Below are 19591 nucleotides of genomic sequence, written 5' to 3' on the forward strand. Positions count from 1 at the left end.
TTCATTAGTTGGGGTCATTGTGAGCTATTTTCTGAGAGTCTAGAGAAAATACAATTATAATATTATTTTAATAGCCCAGGAAACAATAAATAGGCTTCCACTGAAACAGAAAGTTTAGCTGTAAGGCTTTAATAATAGTGCTTAGTGATGCACTCTGTCTTCAAAGCATATTCTACATTTTATTAGCCAGATGACTGGAACTGTTGTTGTAGATAAACGTTACTTGAAGCCTTGGCCATTTTGGAGAGGAAGCAGGTGCTGTAAGAAGTATTTTCTAGTCCTGATTAGTCTCCACTAGAAGGTTTTGACACTTAGGACCAGGAGGTTTTTAAACTAGTGTCATGACCACTATGGCAATTTTTTCTTGTCATATCCACTGGTTAGTATTTCAACTGCAAAGTAACTACAAACGTGCACTCTGTATTAAACACAATACTAGCATGTCAGCTCAGAAGTTCTAAGTCAGCTGCTGAAAAAAAATGGACTGACTCCCCAGGTCTTTGAAATTTCCCTATCTGACATTCACCGCCAGTTCCTTCTCATAGTGTACCTTTAACTTAGAATAGACTCTCACTCTAATGCAAACTACCTATTTCCTCCAGGGCATAGAGTACATAGCCCCTCCAGTGAGGAAGGTGGCATGGAAGGGGCTGTGCAGGCACAGTGCTTTCTGGGAGATGTGGCAGTGCCCTCCACCTCAGCAGAGCCCGGATGCACTGTGGCTCTCTGAGGTCTCTGCCCAGCTCTGGAAGTGCATTTATAACCAGCCCAGGGATTGGATGAAAGCGAGTGTTTTATGAGCTGTAGACCTCAGTACCCATAGTCACAACCAGGGGTCTCTGCGTGCCACTCAGTACTGGGGAAGTTGCCTGGGCTCACTGTCTCCAACATTCCTGTCTGTCCCTGGCTTTAGTCTCTACCACCTTCTCAGATTACTCCTTTTATGCTAATTACACCCCGAAATTGAAAGAATGTTGCTGACTTTTCAAAGAATGCAAAGCCGACTGGTTTTAAAAACTAAATATAGCCAATTTCTTTCAAAAGGCAGAGAATGGGCCTCCAGATGATTTATGCTACTTGTATTAATTGTAGACTGCCAATGCATTTGCTAAAACCCAGGTTGAAAGATCCAGCTATTGGGGGTACATCATCAAAAAATGTGTGTTGCTTTTGGAGAACATATACATAAAAACGATAAGGTAAATTAAAGTTTTCTGAGGGTGATAGGATGGTTTTAAAGTTCCGTGGAGAGAAGGAAATGGAAGCCCCCAACTGTGGAAAGAAGTGTCTGTTCTGCAGGTGAAAGTACAAGGGAAAAGAGAAGAAAAGTGTTAACTTCTCCTTCTGGAAGCCTACAGCTGCAGCTACAAAGGGGTGAGAGACTGCTATACTGTAGCCCCTACTCTCCACTGTATAAGAGGTGTAACAGCTCACCCCTGAAATCCCAGCACTCTGGAAGCTGGCACAGGAGGCAGAGGGATTGCTATGAGTGAAAGGCCAGCCTGAGCTCTAGAGTTAGACTCTATTAAAAAAAAAAAAAGGCTTATAGAAGATGGAATTAAAAAGGAAATATTGTCCCTACTAGCCAAACAAATGGCAAGGAATCCCCTGAGGGTTAATAAGTGAACAATACTAATATGGAATGGTTTATTTTTCCTAGGGAACAGTAAATTGCTAGCTAATGCTGAAAGAATGCTACATCTGTGACCTTTGGGGCTGAATGTGGACACTGGCTTAAGTGACAGGTGTACCCATCACATGCCCAGCTTGCCTGAAATTGCAGGACCTAACTCAGATTTTCCCCTCAATTAACTGATGCCAACATGACAGCCAGCCAAGAAAGAGCCTCTAGCAAAAGGCACAGCAGACCATGTGTTCCTAGTCTTCAACATTTCAACAATAGTGTCAGCCTTGAGGGAGAATAGAGCAGGGCTTCCCTGATCACAGAACCAGAAAGCAGAGAGGGCAGTGCCCTGTTGAGGAAGGTTTTGAGAAAGCAGCTTCCCTGATGCTCAGTGACTGAAGCAAGCCCAGGATTCTGGGAAACATGTCACCAAAATTGGTATTGTTAAAGGGGATGACACAAAGCTAGACATCCAATGGTGAATTGCAACAGACTAATTAGACCTATCTCATCACTAGGTTGCAGTGACCTAACACTAAGAAATAAAGACTGGTAAAGTATCCTTTCACCTCTAGAGAAGGCCAGTACCTTGGGGTGAGGAATCAGCCGTCATCTGATGATCTTAAAAATAGAAACGGGTAGGTGGGCCAGCAGTGCAAACCCTTTGTAAAATATCATACCCACTAGATTGGGTGAGAGGGACAGATGGCAAAGAGTGAAGTGGTGGTGGTGGGACTTCAACACATATTTCATTTTTAAAATGGATTTAAAAAAAAAAAAAAAAAGAGGCCATGGCAAGAAAAACAAGAGACAAGACTATTCTGAAATGAGAAAAATAAAGTTTACCTGGTGGTGGGGGGGGGGGATAAACAGAAGGAAGAAAGGAAAAAGTAAGCAAGCTAGGTAGCTGGAAGCAGCCTAGAAACCTCAGAGACAAACGAAATCAGAGATTTATATCTGCTGGAGCCTTGCTCAGCCTTAGTCCAGGTCCCTGCCAGCTCTGTGAAAGCCACCTGCTACCACTTGCTTGCTTTCGGCAACAAGACACCGATTTGCAAAGTCTCCTTATTAGATCCTGAGGTCTCTGCCTCACAGAGCGACTAAGAAATCTTAAGTCATCAGCTCTTGACCTATTCAGTTTTCTACTCAAAACTTGGTATGTTCAAACCGCTGTGTCTGTTAAATAAAAATAAGGGATCAAAGCTGTACTGTAGAGATCTGGGCTCTGCTTGGTCTGTGCCCCAAAGGGAAAATGAGGAAGATGGACCAGGAGTAGCATCTGGGGGTGATATCTGCATCCTCCCTTTCGGCTGAGATGTTTGCAAATAGAGCTAGACCAAACCACACAGGGAACTGCCTTCATCCTTCTCCTCTGCTGCCTGCCTAGCTTTTTTTTTCTGCACTGATAAAACAGGAGTGGGGAATGCCAGCACAGACCAGCTAAATCATCTATGTAGATGAGAGAAAGAGAGAATCGACTATCTCCTCTCAATTTTGGTGACTGTAAGATTTTTAAAATGGGAGAAAGGGGAGGGATATCAATTTGTCCCAAACTAAAATTATAGACATTTCTCTTTTGTGATAAAAAAAAATAATGGAACCACTTCTCATTGCTATTTTTTCATGAACTGGACCAAGCTGCCTGTTACCTAAGACAAAGCAAAGGCTAACGGCTTTTGCTTCCTCTAAATTCTAAGATGGCTGCAGGCACTACTCAGACCTTGATTTTCACAATGCTGCTGGATTCACTCTCCCTGTCCACCTGCCTGTAGGGACCAGCTGGCTTGCTCATCCTCCTCATCTTCCTCTGCAGCAGGCTTCAAATGGCTACCACAGAGAAGGCAAAAGACTCACACAGTGTGCTCACGAGTAAGCTGCTTTTTTTGACTACCTTCATGGTCAGATATGTCTCCGAAAAATTAAGTTTCCTTGCAGCACGTGGGCTGTGTGGAGGTGACATGGGGAAGGTGGTGACGGGTCCCTGCAAATATTCACACAAACTGACTGTGTCTGGATAAGACATCCAGACGATTTCTAACTAGATTGGTAGGGTGTGTATATGATATCAAGAAAGGCCACCAGGATAGAACAGGAGTGGACAATAGAAAGCTATGGGGATGACAGCAAGTGCTACATATTTCTAGCAAGAAAAACCTGGGTTTTTGAGTTTTGCCTAACGACTTAAAATTCACTAGAGCAAAGCTACACAGATGAAGGAGAGGAGAGCTTTAAGGTTGCACTATCCACGGTGATGGTGATGCTGCAGCTAGATGTAAGGCAGGCAGCTCCCCCTTACCCCCGGCGCTTTATAGAATGTAAATGAAGAACTATCTAACCTCTGCCAACATTAATTCTGACATGAGGAATGAGACCAGTCCTTCAGACACCATGACCTCCGTGCTTCTAAAAAACTTCCATGTTTTCTTTTTCCAAAGTGCCTGCTTATTGTCATAAGGGGACAAAATTCTCTAATACTTTCTTTATTCTGACACTGAAAATGCCAACCCTCTAACCTAAGCTGGGCACACCTCTAAATCTGAGGTATCTGAGATTTTTCTTTCTCCTCCAAATTATAATCATTCTAAAATGAAATATCTAAGCAGGCAGGACGATAAATTGAGATGTTGCCCTTGTTATCTTTCTCCCAGCTGCCCAAATATTGCTTTACAAATAGAAAGCCGAGAAACAAAGTAGGGTCTATCTATTATATTTTTTCAAGTGTTCTCCCCGACATGGATCCATTAAAATCAGAGAGATCACTATTCCTGTATCTCTATTGCAGGCACATTCGCCCTGCACAGTGTCAAGAGCAAAACCCCTGCTTGGACTTGGCTCAGCTGGGAGACTGCAGTTGCTCTGAGTAAAATGGCTGGGCTCTCTGCACCCCTCCCAGTCCCCTAACCACCCCAAGAATCCCCCCTCCCAGAGGATTCTGCAGATGTGGCGATCTGTTTGTAATCCTCTGAGTGTGGAAAACAAAGTGGTTTTATTTGTGAATGCTTGTAATTCACCTGCCATAAAGCCCTAAGTCCTTGCTGGTTCATTGTCAGCTGCCGGCTAATAGTCATCAAAATTACCAGTGCCTGTAACTGTGTGTCAACTGAGTGAGGGAGCAAGGGGCCGAGGGGGTGGTCATGAACTGTCTGGAAGAGTGACTGGAGCTGGGTGAGAAATGAAGCATTAGCTGTCATTGCTAGATTCAAGGCTAGGGTACCTCTCAGAAGCGACATCACTTTCTAGCAGACATTGAGTATGTAGTGATTACACAAAGGCTGCTGAGATGAGAGCTCAGAACCAGTCTTCTGCTCTCTGCCTCTCAAGCAGCCTGCATTTCATGTTACATGCCACCACCGAGCCCTAAAGCAGGGGGAGTAGACAGACAGTGAAAACCGTGCAGCATGTGAGTGTATGTGTGTGTGTGTGCACGCGTGTGTATGTGCGTGTGCCTGCTGCCTTCATCCCCAGGGACCTCACAGCTAACCTTGGATGTGTGCATTTTATTCCCTTTTCTGTTCCCCATTCCCAGAAGGCTCTTTCCATCTGTAAGAAAGCATTTAGAATTCACTTTTATTTCTCTTCTGGACCATGCCATAGTGCTGTTGGGAGCTTCGAGCAAGCCCGAGTAAGTTCCTTGGCTTGAGATCATGGGAGGATTAGAGATAAAGCCAGAGGTGGGATGGGAAACATCCGACCTTCCTGATTCAACATCTGGGTCCCTGACTCCTCTCTAGCCCTCTGCCGCAGGGCCTCCTGTCTCTGTGTCCCTCCAGTTCTAAGGCCCTTGTGTGTCCACTGGAATGGCACATCTGAGCTAGACACTGACCTTAAAGAAAACATAATTTTCAACAGGGAGTGTATGGCAAACAACTTGAAAAGCCTTCTGGCCACCAGAGCTAAGCACCAGCCCGGAGGGATAAAATCCCATCTCACTCTACAGAGGGAAAGAGAGAAGCCAATACCTAGCAGGTGGTTGGCTTGGCTTTGCCCTTCAAGCCCTTCCTTTCACAATCCTCCTGGTAGAATAAAGAAAGATGGTGAAGACTTGGATGGAGGTACCTCGCCTTTGGGGAGGGGCTAAGATTCTCTCACTAAGGGCATTTATTACTCAGGGGTGACAGCTGCCTGCTCCCCAGACCCCAGCAGCCTTTGTCCATTTCAGGGGTCTCTTCCCTCCCCTGCTCTAAGACTGCTATGTAAAAATCTGGAATCATCGTGTTCTTCCATCATAATTAAAGAGCTGTCAGGGAAATGGCATGGCTGATTTTTTTTTTCTTTTCTTTTTTTTTTTTTTTTGCTGCTGCCTTAGTAAGCCTCCTGGCAATTCTTCCCTCATTTGCTAAAGTGGTCCTTTCTCTGCCTGAAATCAGCCCCTTTGGTGATGGAAATTTTAGCTGGTAGCTGACAGTTCCAAGTAAAATTCTAACCTTGGGAGGGTGGGGAGGAAAATCCATGTTTTGAACCAGACTGTCTGCCACAAGGTGCCTGCAAGGTCACTTTTCATGGGGGGGTTGGAGTCTGCAACCACCTCTCTCTGCCTTTGCATCCCTGTTATTGTCAGATCCACAATTTCACAAAACTCAGAAGCTGAATGTTTCTCCCTGGTGACTTAGCTAAGGGGCAAGAGGAAGCTATTTAGAAGGAAGCATCCAAGCTCGATCAGGGCAGATAAAATCCAAACGCCTTTAATGCTGAAAGGGAAAGCATGAGTGTATGTGTGAACTGTTGTTGCCCGAGCAGGCTTGCAATAAAGCTGTGACTTGCACACATAATTAATTACCTTGTTTCTAGCTGAGTGTCACCTGGCTGCAGGGAGGATCATTTCTATGTGTTGTGGACACTGAGTCTTGTTTGCTACAGTAACGTCTCATCTTGTGACAATGTTATCCTTATACTATTAACCATCACAGAGCTTCAAGCAAGGCACATTGCAGGTAGGTGACATTAAAACAAAACAAAACACAAAAGAACCTTACCCCTTTTAATACTGAACTCTCTCTGCTGCTAGACGCTAACATGGTGGGATTCATAATATTCACCCTAGCCTTCAACTACTTACACTTTAAAGAAACTCACATGTCAGGAGCTTTCACCATTAGCTTAATTTCCTTTTCCTAAATATCATCCATCTTGGAAAACCCTGTTTAAGTTACAATAGGGAGCTTAATTGTCAGGCTTCTGGGTTTCTAGAGGGTATGCTAGTATCTGGCAAATGAGAATGGCAATCTAGGTCTCCCTCAGTTTGTCAACACAGCTCTGAGTGACTCCAGGCTAAGGTGTGCAATCAACCTGTACCTCTAAGCACCAGGTTGTCCTCAGGCTGTAACCACACAGCCAGCAGGCCCTTCATGAAGCTTGCTAACCTCGGGGCTGTTTTGTGACTTGTTTACTGGCCCCAACTCCTTTCTTGTTCCTCTCTCTATGCCCTGCACCTTTCATTTCTTGTTTAAAGAAAGCAAAATGACTACACAACCCATATGCTATGCTGCCCTAGAAGTATGGGGGTACAGGGGCTTCCACATCCTGGCATCACAGGGGACAGGAAAACTGTTTGCTGCACTGGAGGCTGCTGGGCAGTCCAGGTCCCAAGCAGGGAAGAATGGGAGTTGGGAAAGCAGGTAAGGATGGTGCAAATCGCCCTCCCCTGCCCCCCTCAGTGTCCTTTTCCTATTGCTAGGGACTTTGTTATTAAAAATGTGACTGTTTCCTCATTTTGGCCTCACAGGACTCTTTATTAAAATGCAAATGTCCCTAAACAGTAACCTTATAAGCCTTTGGCAGCTAATGGGATTAACTGAACAGAACACAGCCACCTGCAGGCCTGCTAGGAGGCCTGGGCCAAATCCCCACCTCTCCAATTCACTGTGAGCTCATCCATGAACACACAGGATGAGAAATTCATGCATCTCTTTCAGATCTCTTTGAAGGATGGAGACTTAAAAGGAGAAATCTAAGTTCAGAATTCTATAAACCTGAATTGTGTTTATTATAAAAAACTCTAAGAATTTCTTCAGTTCAGTCATCCAAAAGAACTTGTTTATTTCTAATAAAAAAAAACCCTACATGTATACATGTATGCGTTAAAGATGCAAATGTGTGTATATGTAACCCAGCCAGGCTGAACGTTACAGATCTATAGATTAAGGTATACTATTCCAAGGAAAATATGCAGGTAGCCTATAAGTGTTTGTGGAAGGAAAGCTGAAAACAAATTCTAGATATTTTCCATTCTACAGAATGAGTGACAGTATTTGAATACAGAGTTTCCAACTGTTTTGGGGACCAAGGAAAAGAAGTCTTAAGTCCAGGCTCTAAGATGGAGAGCTGGAGCTAAGATGGAGGATCTAAGATGGAGGGCAGAATCTAAGATGGAGGACTAGAGCTAAGATGAAGGCAGGCCAGGATCTAAAATGGTGGATCAGAACCAAGATGGAGGGCAGGGCAGGATGGAAGATTAGAACTAAAATGGAGGGCAGAGAGTTGTGAAATACTGTAGAGTACATCAGGATCTCTGGCTGCAAATCATAACTATTTCTCCATCCTACCAGCTAAATAGCAGTCCTTCACATAGACAGAATATTTTAAGGTTGAGTGGAAGAATTTCAAGCCCCCCTCCCCCAGAGGATGTCAGCCCTGAAAGGTATTCTTTGGTCCATACCAAACAGAAATTTAAAGTGACCACAGGCTAAAGGTAGTATTTAGTACCATACCCAACCCAGCACCTTCTGACCCCAAGCCTACATAGCTGTGACTTTTTAGACTTCATCTCCTACCGAAAGGCCTCTCCTGGTAGCATGACAGATGAGCTATCAATACTAAGTCTACCCTGTAACAACAGACCATGAGTCACAACTGCTCACATAGAAACCCTCAGCCTCAGGCTAACATGGAAACATGAACGGTGGGTTGTGCCATTGATGTCTAGATGCAGATGGTTATTCCCAAGAAGACAAATTCTACTGGGTTTTCTGAGTCTTTGGATGAGTTCTTCATCTGTGAGCAGCTGTATCTACTCTCATAGACTTCCTTCACAGAAATCACCTACCCTTGTCCACTCCTTTGTGTCTGGTTTTAATCATGGACCACCAAGGGAAGCAGCCATGTCTTAGACATCAGACTTCCCCACAGGGAAGGGCACATATCAAGATTTGAGCGTATGTCTATTGAGTGATTGAATGAATGAATGAATAAAAATGCCCAAATCAAGGCAGACTCACCGACCCGGGAAGGACTCCTTTTCTCAAGAGGCGTGGTGGACACATGGGCAGCTACTGCGTGCATAGTGAGGCTGCTAGGTGAGTAGAAAGGAAACAACATTTGACACACAAGTTCACTGGAAATTTGGGGCAACTTATCAATGAGAGAAAATGGGCTTGTGTATAGCAGACTAGACAGTTTCCCATGTTCCTTGCCAAGGTGAGTATTATCTCATATGAGTACCCCTGAGCTCTGCCAATGGTCAAAATGGGAAAAATTAACATGTGACAACTGTTTTCATTTGGAACTATGTTAGAGTGACACTCTTCCTAAATCAGGCGGGTCAATTTTATGCTAAATTTCCATTTAGCACTTCCCACCAGTCTTCCTTGTTTCCTTCCTAAAGAACCACTGTGACACCCCCCCCCCACTCTAGTGATTCCAAAATATCACAGGGGGCTCATTGTATGAGCATACTTGTGGTGAGTCCCTTCTCTTGGCTATTAGAACAGTAACTGTGAGCTGGTTTTGCTAAGCCATTTTGCTAAGTCTCAAAGCCATAGAAATTCATCTCAAATCAATTAGCAACACATTTCTAACTCTTGGCATTTGTTGGGGAGGATCAAGACTCTGAACCATGAGAAGGAGCTCAGCAGGGTTATCCTGGGAGTCCCTTCCTCTCTGTGGCTTTGCTTTGGTCTAAAGACCCAAATGTAGAAGAGTAGGGTCCTAGCACAACCAACCAAGACAGCACTTGTGTAGGGTTTGTTTTTTGCTTTGCTTTGTTTTTAAACTTGACCTGGTGAATAAAGCACAGGTCACAGAGGGGCAGCTGACAGAATATTTTCCCCACTGCAGCCAGTGTGCTGAAGCTGTGCTCTCTTGACTTGTGTCTGGCTATGGTGTCTCTAGCCTGTGCCCTGACCCTGCCATCAATCTTGTCCTGTCTCCTCTGGCTGAACCCACCCCCCTCCTCTTCCTCACTGGAGAAAATTATCTTCCCTCTCAACTGAAGGTACCCCAAGAGAATAAAAGTTGTTTTTTCAAAGCGGGGTGGTGGGGTAGAAGAAAGGACGGAAGGGAGGAAGGAAGGGGGAAAGATAACTAACAATGCCTATATGAGACCTGGCTGGAGCCAAACTCTGCACATCGACCTGTAGAGCTCGCAGGATTTCCTTGATCTCTAAAATGTATACTTAATGTACAAAGTGTTCACGTTTGACCTTAGGTTTGCCCTGGCTTTGTTCTGGGTAATTATTAAATCAAAGGACTCACGAAGACAGGGTGGGTTGTTTTGTTTTTCTGCTTTGGACAAAAAAAAAAAAAAAAAAAAAAAAAAAAAAGTCTGTGGTATGCCAGATTGCTTAAAACAAAATAAAACAACCACTAAGTGGGCAAATCATGTGGGAACACTTGGAAAATCAGGTTGTGGTGGGAGGGGTGTGGTAGGGGGAATCCTAACTTCAAAATTAAACAAAATCATTTGGGTTCAGGTAAGATACGTTGAAGAAATCAAATGGGGCGTGTTGGGAAAGAACAGCCAGAGGACCATGGTGGTTCCATTCTGCCTCCACCATCAGACTTTTGGTCCCAGCTATCCCAAGTGGGTCCTAAAGTCTGGCCAAGCTCCCCTCCTTCCCTCTTCTTCCTCCTCCTCAGTTAAGCCTAGCCAGCCCTTGGCTGTTCTGAGCTCACTATTAGCTGTCCATCTCTGCTTGGGCAGCTATTATTCCTTGAAACCTGATTTCCTCCAAGACTAGAAGTTTCCACAGGGCAGGGACTTTATCTGGAGTTTAGCACTAAATTTGGCAAAGGTGTCCGTCCCTCCTGTTTTCTTCCTTCTAATCCTTACCTTGCCTTTGGTTATCTCACTCATTTCTATGCAACCCTTTCTAGTGCTCTCACTCCTTCTTTCCCTCCCACCCCCCAATAAGAAAGAACCAACAGAGGGAGTTGATCTTAACTTAAAAGTGGTTCTCAAGAGCCCTGGGACTTCGAATGCTCGGGACAGAGAAAGAGAGAGAGAGAGAGAGAGAGAGAGAGAGAGAGAGAGAGAAACAAGGAGGGGCAAGGAATCCCTGTTCTTCCCCTCCTCTTCCCTACCCGAGTGAAAAGGGTCTATGGAGAGATGAACTGGCCTCTGTGTGTATGTGCCTGGGTGGGGAAAGCCAAACGAAAGCCTGCAAACCATGGTTAATAAACACTAACTACACATCTGGGTGAGATAAGAAGTAAAATCAAAGTAGGATGTGGGGTGGGGGCTCTTGTAATCTTAGAAAGTCATTTTAACAATAAACATTGCTCCTAAAAGGGGCCAGCCCAAATTGGAGGGGGTGGGGTTCAGTCCTGAGGGAAGTGAAAGTAGGCACTCTGTCCCCAGGAGAGACTGGGGGGCTCTAGGAAGCTCCCTGACAAGAAAAGGATTTGTGTGTTTGGAGTGGGACTGCAAAAGAAACCTATCAAATAATAATGGATCAAAACCTATGTCCCCCTCCATGGAGTGGCTCCATTGGTGTTCAAACTAAGCACCCAAGGGCCCAAGACAGGATGGAACTCCACACAAGGACACTCTTGAAATTTGGGGCTGTTTCTGTTTGGGTTTTCTACATTTGGTCTAGAGAATTCTACCAGTTCCCACATTTGCAAGCAGACCCAGCTATTCGGAGCTCTTTGCTGACCTCTGGTGGGTAGGAACTCCACCGGCCCAGAGAAGGTGCTAGAAGGGGCTGCTTACCTAACCCTATCTACTCTAACACTGGGAAGGGTTAGGGTTAGTACCTAACTGCTGACCTTGAGGTCACCTATCAGAAGCCCTGGGGAAGGCATAAAGGATCCACAAAAGCCTTTTAAAATCTTCAGGAGAAGAAAAAAAAGAACTGGGCAAGAGGAAAGAATGCTTTCCTAAAGTCTGAAAAGAAAAATTTGAATAGCAGTGTAGGGGAAATGTTTGTCTCACTTAATACTTTTTATTTTGTCTCCCTGACTGTTACCTTTTAGAAGAGCTAGAGGAGGAAGCCTATCAGCATGGAGCACCGGGGCTGGCCTTAGTTGGGAAGGAAGGGGTAAGTTCCTAGCAGAGAAGCCTGTGGCTCCTGCCTGGGAAGCCCATGTGTCCTTCCTCAGCTGCTGTGGAGCAAACAGGACAGTGGCATCAGGGTAAGTGCAAAGGTACTGTTCTTGGAAACAAGGAACCACAGTGTCTAAAATGTCCTCTCCTCCAGGGAGGCTTCCTGGATTTCTCCTAGAAGCCTATGTTTGTATCTCCTTCCTAGCCCTCAGCTGGGTGGGCAATGATGAATTTCTGAACTCTGCTACTACACAAAGTAGCTCCCAGTATGGGGACCCAGAAGCCATTTGTTAAAGAACAAAAGATGGCCTAAGATGTTTTTCCTACACCATCTGAATTTTGGTAAGGACACATTCAAAAGTGCTTGTGTGTGGTGCCTAGGTTACTGGCAAACCTCTTCAACTTTAAACTTGTCTTAAGTGAATAAATTCTAAAATGAGAAAGAATCTGCCCCCCTCCTCCCCCATTTCTTCCAAAGGAGGAAAAATGGGATCCAAAGGGACAAAAAGTTGTGCCCAGGGTCTCAGAACTGGCTCCTGGCAGAACAGGGCTCTTTCTACACTGTTAATCAATAGATCAAAGCCCCCAGACACTGCCTGGTTCACTCCATTGTAGTTTATCTTTCTGACCTGCCTAAGGTCTTCAAAGGACCCCAAACAGAGGTATTTGTCCCTAGATATCAGTTGTTAAATTGAAAACCTTAAAAAAAACATATATTCCTAGGCCTGGGGCGGGACTGCATTCCTGGGAAGGGAGATAAAGGGAGGGGGCCCCACAGTGCCGCCTGAGGCAGGCGCAGGCGCACAGAGTTTTATGCAGCCAGGCTCTCAATTGTAAAAGCCGAGCGCCATCTGCCAGCCAGTTTTGAACAGCTTTGCTTTGTTAATTTTTTTCTACTCTGCAGCCTTAAGTAGTGGGTGTTCCTTTCTTTCTTTTAAAATGTATGCGTATTTTTATAAATTCTGGGTTAGAAATGGCTCCCCTACACACAAAAAAGATCCTACTTTATAAAAAAAATTCTGAGTATAGAAAGAAAAATAAAGTAGGAAAAGGAGAGGCTGGGAAGAGGGTAAACAGGTAAGATTCCTTGAGGGTGTTTCTTTCTTTCCCTGGATTCTGAGCTCTGTGAACTTTGGGTGCAAATGAGATGGGCTTCCTTCCTCCTCCTCCACCCCCTCCTACCCCACTGAGAGCTTAACCTGTGATCTCCAGAGTGAAGGTGTTTGAAACTTCCTGTCACCTGAATGTTGGGGTGAGTGTTGGCTACAACAGATTTAATTTGCCTGCTGAGTAAGTGTCTCCTCTGTGCCCCATGTTCCCTAATGTTCCTGTCCTAGCCCCACCATGGGAAATTTCTGGCTCCTCTTAAACAACTCATCAAATTTGGTCCCTCTTTGACCATGGCAGTACTATGGGCCAACTTGAAGCCTTGTCAATATTTCAAGACTCCCATCATTAGCTTTTCTACATCATTTGGCAAGTGCACGGAATCCTAAAATCAAGTGACAGAAAATCACGGTCCCAGGAAACCCCTGATGCCTAAGCCGGTGCTCTCTCCATCATCTTAGGACCCCCTTTAAAAGTTGGAGCAGTTCTGCCCTCCGTTCCCCCCTTTTAACAGAGTCCCTCGTAAGTGTCCGTCTTAAATCCGCACTTGCATATCTATTGGGCAAAACAAAATGATCTGTGCTTTCCTTCTAATGGCTAAAAGGAAAGAAACTGAAGTCACGTGACTTCTACAGTATAAATAGCCCAAAGCTTTTTGGCTATCCAACTTTAAAAATTTCCCCCTAACGTCTGGCATTGGATATTGGGTTCTGCCCTGAGTCTTCTAAGCATTTCCTTGGAAAGATGTTGTACTTGGTCCCAGGCAAAGTCTCAAAATCAACATTGTGAGGTTTTTTTCTCCAAGTTACTTCTAGGATTGTTCAGTGACTTTTCCTTGTTAGGGGTCACTTGGGTTAGCAGAACCTGGAACTAAATTTAGGCTGGTCTGCAGGAAGGTCCCACCTTGCATGGCCAGCATTTAACTGCTCAAACCACCAATCATTTTTTTTACTGCTCCCCTTCATCATTACCCTAATAGGTAATTTCATTATGAAAAATCTCAAGTTCTTAAAGAGGGGAAAAGGATGGGAGAAGTCTTCATTTTTAAAAAGTTAGAAACTGGGGGTACAATTCAGGGACAGCAGAGTATAAAACCCTGGATTCAATCCCCAACAGCCAAAGAGAGAGAGGTAAGGTGCAAGCTGGTGGGTTGGGCCAAATGAAGTGACAAGCAACCCTCATTCCAATGCGTAGATGTGGGGGTATAGATGCTGCTTTGAGATGCAGAGGTATCAACGGTTTTATCAAAGACCAAGTACAATATTTTTGACCAGGAAATGTCTTTGGTTGGTTACTTCTATTGCCATCATTGTTTTCTTCCCCAGTGTAATTACTTTACTCTTCCTACTACCACTCAAAGGTGACAGGTCACCTTCCCATGGATGAGTAGCCATCTTTGGAATCGTATCCTTATGGCTGGTGTGCACAGGTTAGTTCAAGGCTCTTCTAGTATTTGCAAGTACACAGAGGTAGGTGCAGGCGCCTCCCTTATTGTCTGGTAATCCCTTCTACGATAATAGAATTTACTAGTGCACACCAGGCAGAGGGACACAGGCTAACATGATGTCAATTAATGAACCTAAGGAACCCTATGTGCAGTGGTTAAGGGTTAATAATAGTCTATGCCCCTGACACTGACTGCCCATTGATTAGTTAGATATTGACTCATCGGAGTCATTGTTTATTTGCCTGAAATAACTTCTTCTTCTCTTCTATTTAGGGTCATCTAGGGGTCACTCATGGAGATTTGTGGAAATTGTTTCTATCCAAGAATGCAGGCCACTAAAATTAGTATGCGAATTGCTGACTGGTTAGTAGAGGGGCAACACTTCTTCAGACTACTTACTTGTAGATGTACAAGTTATGCCATGTTTATGTCTAGCTAGCTTCCCCAGAACTAGAGATGGGTGTCTAGGCAGCATCTCTCCACCATGGGTGACATTTGGTGTTGAGTTTTGGGTTGTCATACTGATGTGTGAGAAGGTAGTGTTGGTGTGTGTGTGTGTGTGTGTGTGTGTGTGTGTGTGTGTGTGTGGTGTGACAGTAAGGTGTTTGTGCTGGCAGCAGTGGGGTGTGGGGTGTGTGATGTGTGTAGTTGCTAATGGTGATGGTGGTGTGTGTATCTGATATCAGATGTCAGAGATGCTCAGAAGCATCCTACGGTACACAGAACAGGTGTCCCTGCATCCCACCACCACCCCGGGGAGGGGTGGTGAAATGCTAATGGAGTTGCCTGGAGGACCCCTTGGTTAACACATTCCCTTTAAGTGTTCCTGGCTAAAAGGAGTCAGATCACTGCTTAAAATACAAAAAAAGGGTTCGTCTGGCTAAACTTTGGGGGCCCCTACAAGCCTCCTCTTTAGGGGGGAGGGCAGCATAAGTGTAAAGCCAGACCCTCCCTCACCTCGCTGGGTTTCCCTGTCACTTCTCACTGGCAATAGAGACCCACTGCCGTCCTTTGCTTATACTGCCTCACCATCTAGTGGCCACCTGAAATATCAACCCAGGTTTACTGTCTCTGGGCTTCTCTAAAGGCAGCCACTGAAAAACTCTTATTTGAGGGGACAGTGGGCAGGAGGTCCCTGCGTGGCACTTGCAGTTTTATCGGTGAGCTCTTTGAGCATGCACTAGGCCCAGGAGAGCCATTCAAAGTGCAAATGCAAGGAGTTAAGACGTGCACTTCCCACACATTCTGAAAACAATAGTAGCACCAATCAACAAAGGGACTAATTACAAATAAGCTTTGCTGTTCCTAAGAAGGAACCCTTTGAGCTTTGGTCCTATCCCTTTGGACAAATAGGGATTGCTATACACAGTCACAGACTGAGGACAGTGCTGGTTTGAAAGGACATTTGGATGGATGGTCCTTAGCAGCTATGTACTGCCCTAGAAACACCATTTACTCTTGATACTTTATCCTTTGGAAGGTAAAGAGGAAGTCATTTCTGTTTTGTTTGGCATCCATGAGACCAGTAAACTACTTTTACTGCCTGAGAAGCCAGGGTTCAGACCTGAGAGATAGATCTCAGGAGCTTAGAGGACGCATCATGTCCACCAGGTAAGCTGCAGGACACTTGCCCCCATTTCTTTTGCAGCCCTGGGGTCCCTGACTCACCTCAGCACCTAGCTCTGGGTTTTGTGTGTCGTTGTGACCATTACTGTTGACATTTGTGTAAAGAAATCCAGTTTTGGACTTACCTGTGTGCGGGTTACCTGCAAGAATGCCTTCATAGTTGTTTACACACTAGTGACCAGTTTGACGAGAGGCAAACTGCTCACACAGGGAGGAGGAGAGAGGTGGTCAGATCTTTTGACAGAAGGGACAGGCAAGAGCCAGCAAGTCAGGAGAAAGGGCTCCAGCTGACTGTTCTGGTGTCTCCTTCAGAAGTCACACTGGCAGTGTGACTGTGACACTCCTGAGAAGGTAGGTATATAGGCTTTTTCCTTCCCATTATCAACTCAGTAGACAAAGTCTGACACACTTAATGTGTCCCCCACACAAAATGTGAGTGACAGTGTCAGAAACACTGACTGACATCAGATTTTAAATCACATAACAATTTATATCACTTTTATACCTCTCTCCTCATCCCCAAATTGAATCATTAGAATTTAGTAAAATCCAGTGTTTGGGTTTGATGGGCAGGACTCTTCAAGTCAAAAATACTCCTGAATTCTCCTGAGCTTTAACAAATCACTTTGTAATGCAGTTTGAGATTTTACCTCCGAGTACAACAGAAGCACACTTCCTTAGTTTTCATTGCTCTGTCGCAAATCACTTGCCTGATGTTCCTTCTTGGTCACGGCCTCCAGTTTCGATCATGCAAAATACTTCCAATAGTTCTAACTTGTCAGAGACCAAAGCATTCAAGCCTGTGACAGTTGGCAATAATTGAAAAGTTAACACGGGGAGTGGGGGGTCCTTACCTCTTTTGGGGGGAGTCTTGGTCTTGTCCTCTTCCTGTCCCACCAGCTGGTCTTCATCATCAGTGATCTGGTTATTGAGGGAAACTAAAGACACTTTTTTGCATATCAAATAACCACATTCCAACCCCTGGGCTAAGTAACAGCGCTGAATTAATTTATACCAGGTAGCCAGTGGCAGGGAGTGGGGAGTAGGGAGGTAGGATGAGCAGGAACGACAGATGATACTTGTTCAGGGTGGGGGGAAAGTGACCCTTTCAGGACTTTTTCTTCCTTTTCTGCCACATTATCATATAATCCTAAATTTGGCAAGGTGTCATTTGTCTCTTGACTTGTGTTTACAAACCCTGTACAAAGAGTGAACTATGAAATGTAGAAGCTGGGAGCACAGGGTGCCTAGACTTGAGCTAACCATCTCTCATTGAGACTATACAAGAAATAAGACATCACCTGGAATAAAGAAAGGAGGAAAAGTGGTAAACTCAGCATTTGGGAGCTCTAGCGTGTTCTGGCTCTCATTTGAGGGAATGAAGAAGAACAGTCCCCTTCCCCATAAGACTCTCTGGCCAGCCTGGGCTTGAGACTGCCCATTAGGATTCTTAAGCTGAATGAAGATCTCAAAAGATTCTTCATCTGAAATTACAGAAGGCCAGACCCATGTTCTTCTCATTCCCTCTGAAGAGCTTGATCCTAGGGCAGGGGTCCATAAGTCAGCCTAGGACGATGATGGGAACAAAGGGTGCATTCCAGCCAGGGCACTAAAGAGCTTGCCAAGGTGGGTGTCGGGACCAGAGTCTGTGTGTTGCTGGGAGGCCCCACAGATGGTGGCGTCCACTGCTCACTGCTCCTAGCCTCTTCCCTTTGGCCCTGTAGTTCCCATTTGGAAAACTCCTTTTTCTGTGAAGTTTTATTTTAAAATAGGCAAAAAGCATAAACAAAACCATACTAACTTTAATTTAATTAAAACCCCAGGAAAGGGGAAGGTACATTTAACCTGTGTTATGGGTTTAAAAAAAAAAAAGTTTAGAAACTAATTTTCATTTGCCATTTGTGTGTCTCCTGAAAGGACATAGGGACATTAAAAAAGCTAGGGTGGGCACATTTTATTTGGAGAGGGAATTAATTTTAAAAACAAGGGGGTATGCCTAGAGTTGGTGGTTTCAATTTTAATCAATTAGGCTATCTTCTCTTTAAATTTTTTTTGTTTAATTCAACTTTCTTACATTAAAATAAAATATCAAAACAAATAATGTTCAAAATCATGTATGGATTCTTGATAAATGGAAAAGTGGGACTCAGCTGTAAACTGAAAATAAAGATGGCTTTTTAAAAGCCAGGAAAAGAAAGTTATTTGGGGCCCTGTATTCCTTTAGCTAGGATTCTGTATACTGTAGCGTTGCCCATTTAGGAATGTATACAAAAAAGGGCAACACATTGTTATTATTAATTAACAACAATGTAATTAATATTAATAATATTAAATAATAGTAATTAACAAACATGGTTATTAATTAATAATAATTGCTGGTGTTGTTGATGTCACAAGCTTGAGCCCTGCTAAAGAAAAATATGGGAGGTTTTTCTCAGAAAAGATGTAAAGGAAAACCTACATGATTAAAAAAAAAGAAGAAGAAGAAGAAAAAGAAAAAAAAAGGCATTCTAGTGTATGGGGGGGTGGGTGGGATGAAGCAACTGTGGGTATTGAACATCCACAGCAATGGCTTCCTAAAGGGGGCAGCATACATTTCATGTTCACTTGGTAGACATTCAGTCAGTGACCTGCCAGGGTCTGGCTAGAATTCAGAAAGCAGCAGACTTGTTAGATACTTGTCGTCAAGCAAGGGATTTTAAGATCACACGGAGCACTCACAACAGTCATGCCCTCGGTTTAGAGAAAGCCATGGAGACTCTTTCTTATGGACTTGATGAGCGGTGGTATGTCAGAACTAGAGGCCTGAATGTTTCATATACTCACCTGGCAACCTTTGGGAGAAAAGCAAAGCCCCCCACATTTACTCTCTGTGGCTTGAATGGATATGCTTTTGAAATGGGTGCTGTGGTGCTTTTACTGCCCAGAACTGTTTCAAAGGATTAACATGATGAGACAGAATACTTTTGAAAATGCAAAATGCAATTAGAACATGTCATCATTATCATTGCTGGCCACTGACCATGTTAAGAGCATTGAGGTTCCCCCTACCCTTTTAAGTCAGGAAGGAACATATAGGCAGGAGATGGTCCTGCTTCTCTGTGCTTCATACCATATGAGCAGTTAACAATAAAATTAGCCAATTTGGGAAAAAAATGTTTTTGAGAGGAATAGAAATGTTTTAAAGGGCCTCTGCAAAACATGATGTTACTGAGAAGCAGGGAAAGGAAAAAAAAAGTAAAATGGGGGGGCAATAAAGTTATGCCCTTCCCACGGTAAACAGTTCAGTGGAGGCATCGTGAATTTAGGAAAAAAAAAATGGCTGCATTAAAAAAAAAAAAAAAGCACTGAGGTGCAGTGCAGTATTTGTACCACTTGGCAGCCAAATAAATTATTATACAATTAATTGTGATTCAATATATAAACGAGGTATCACCTCAGAGTGGTTATATTATCTATAGTGTTTGCCCACACAATTGTAATAAAGGTAGGAGATACTAAAAATTTCTGATCTAGTAGCTCCGTT

The 19591-nt window shown here is 44.1% G+C and overlaps 1 long non-coding RNA gene across 8 annotated transcripts in view; it reads left to right on the forward strand.

Moving 5' to 3' along the window:
• Nucleotides 1-19591, forward strand: part of LOC113831164 — a 59547-nt gene that overhangs the window by 2579 nt on the left and 37377 nt on the right. For 5 of the 8 annotated variants that reach the window (XR_004770574.1, XR_004770573.1, XR_004770576.1 and 2 more), the window contains one exon: nt 11816-11974. This is a non-coding gene — a long non-coding RNA (uncharacterized LOC113831164). Of the gene's footprint in view, nt 1-11815; nt 14803-19591 lie in introns of all 8 variants that reach the window. The other 3 variants (XR_004770575.1, XR_003486240.2, XR_004770577.1) reach the window with 3 other exon arrangements.

The sequence above is a fragment of the Cricetulus griseus genome, chromosome 6 (genome assembly GCF_003668045.3).
Source record: "Cricetulus griseus strain 17A/GY chromosome 6, alternate assembly CriGri-PICRH-1.0, whole genome shotgun sequence".
Taxonomy (NCBI): Eukaryota; Metazoa; Chordata; class Mammalia; order Rodentia; family Cricetidae; genus Cricetulus; species Cricetulus griseus.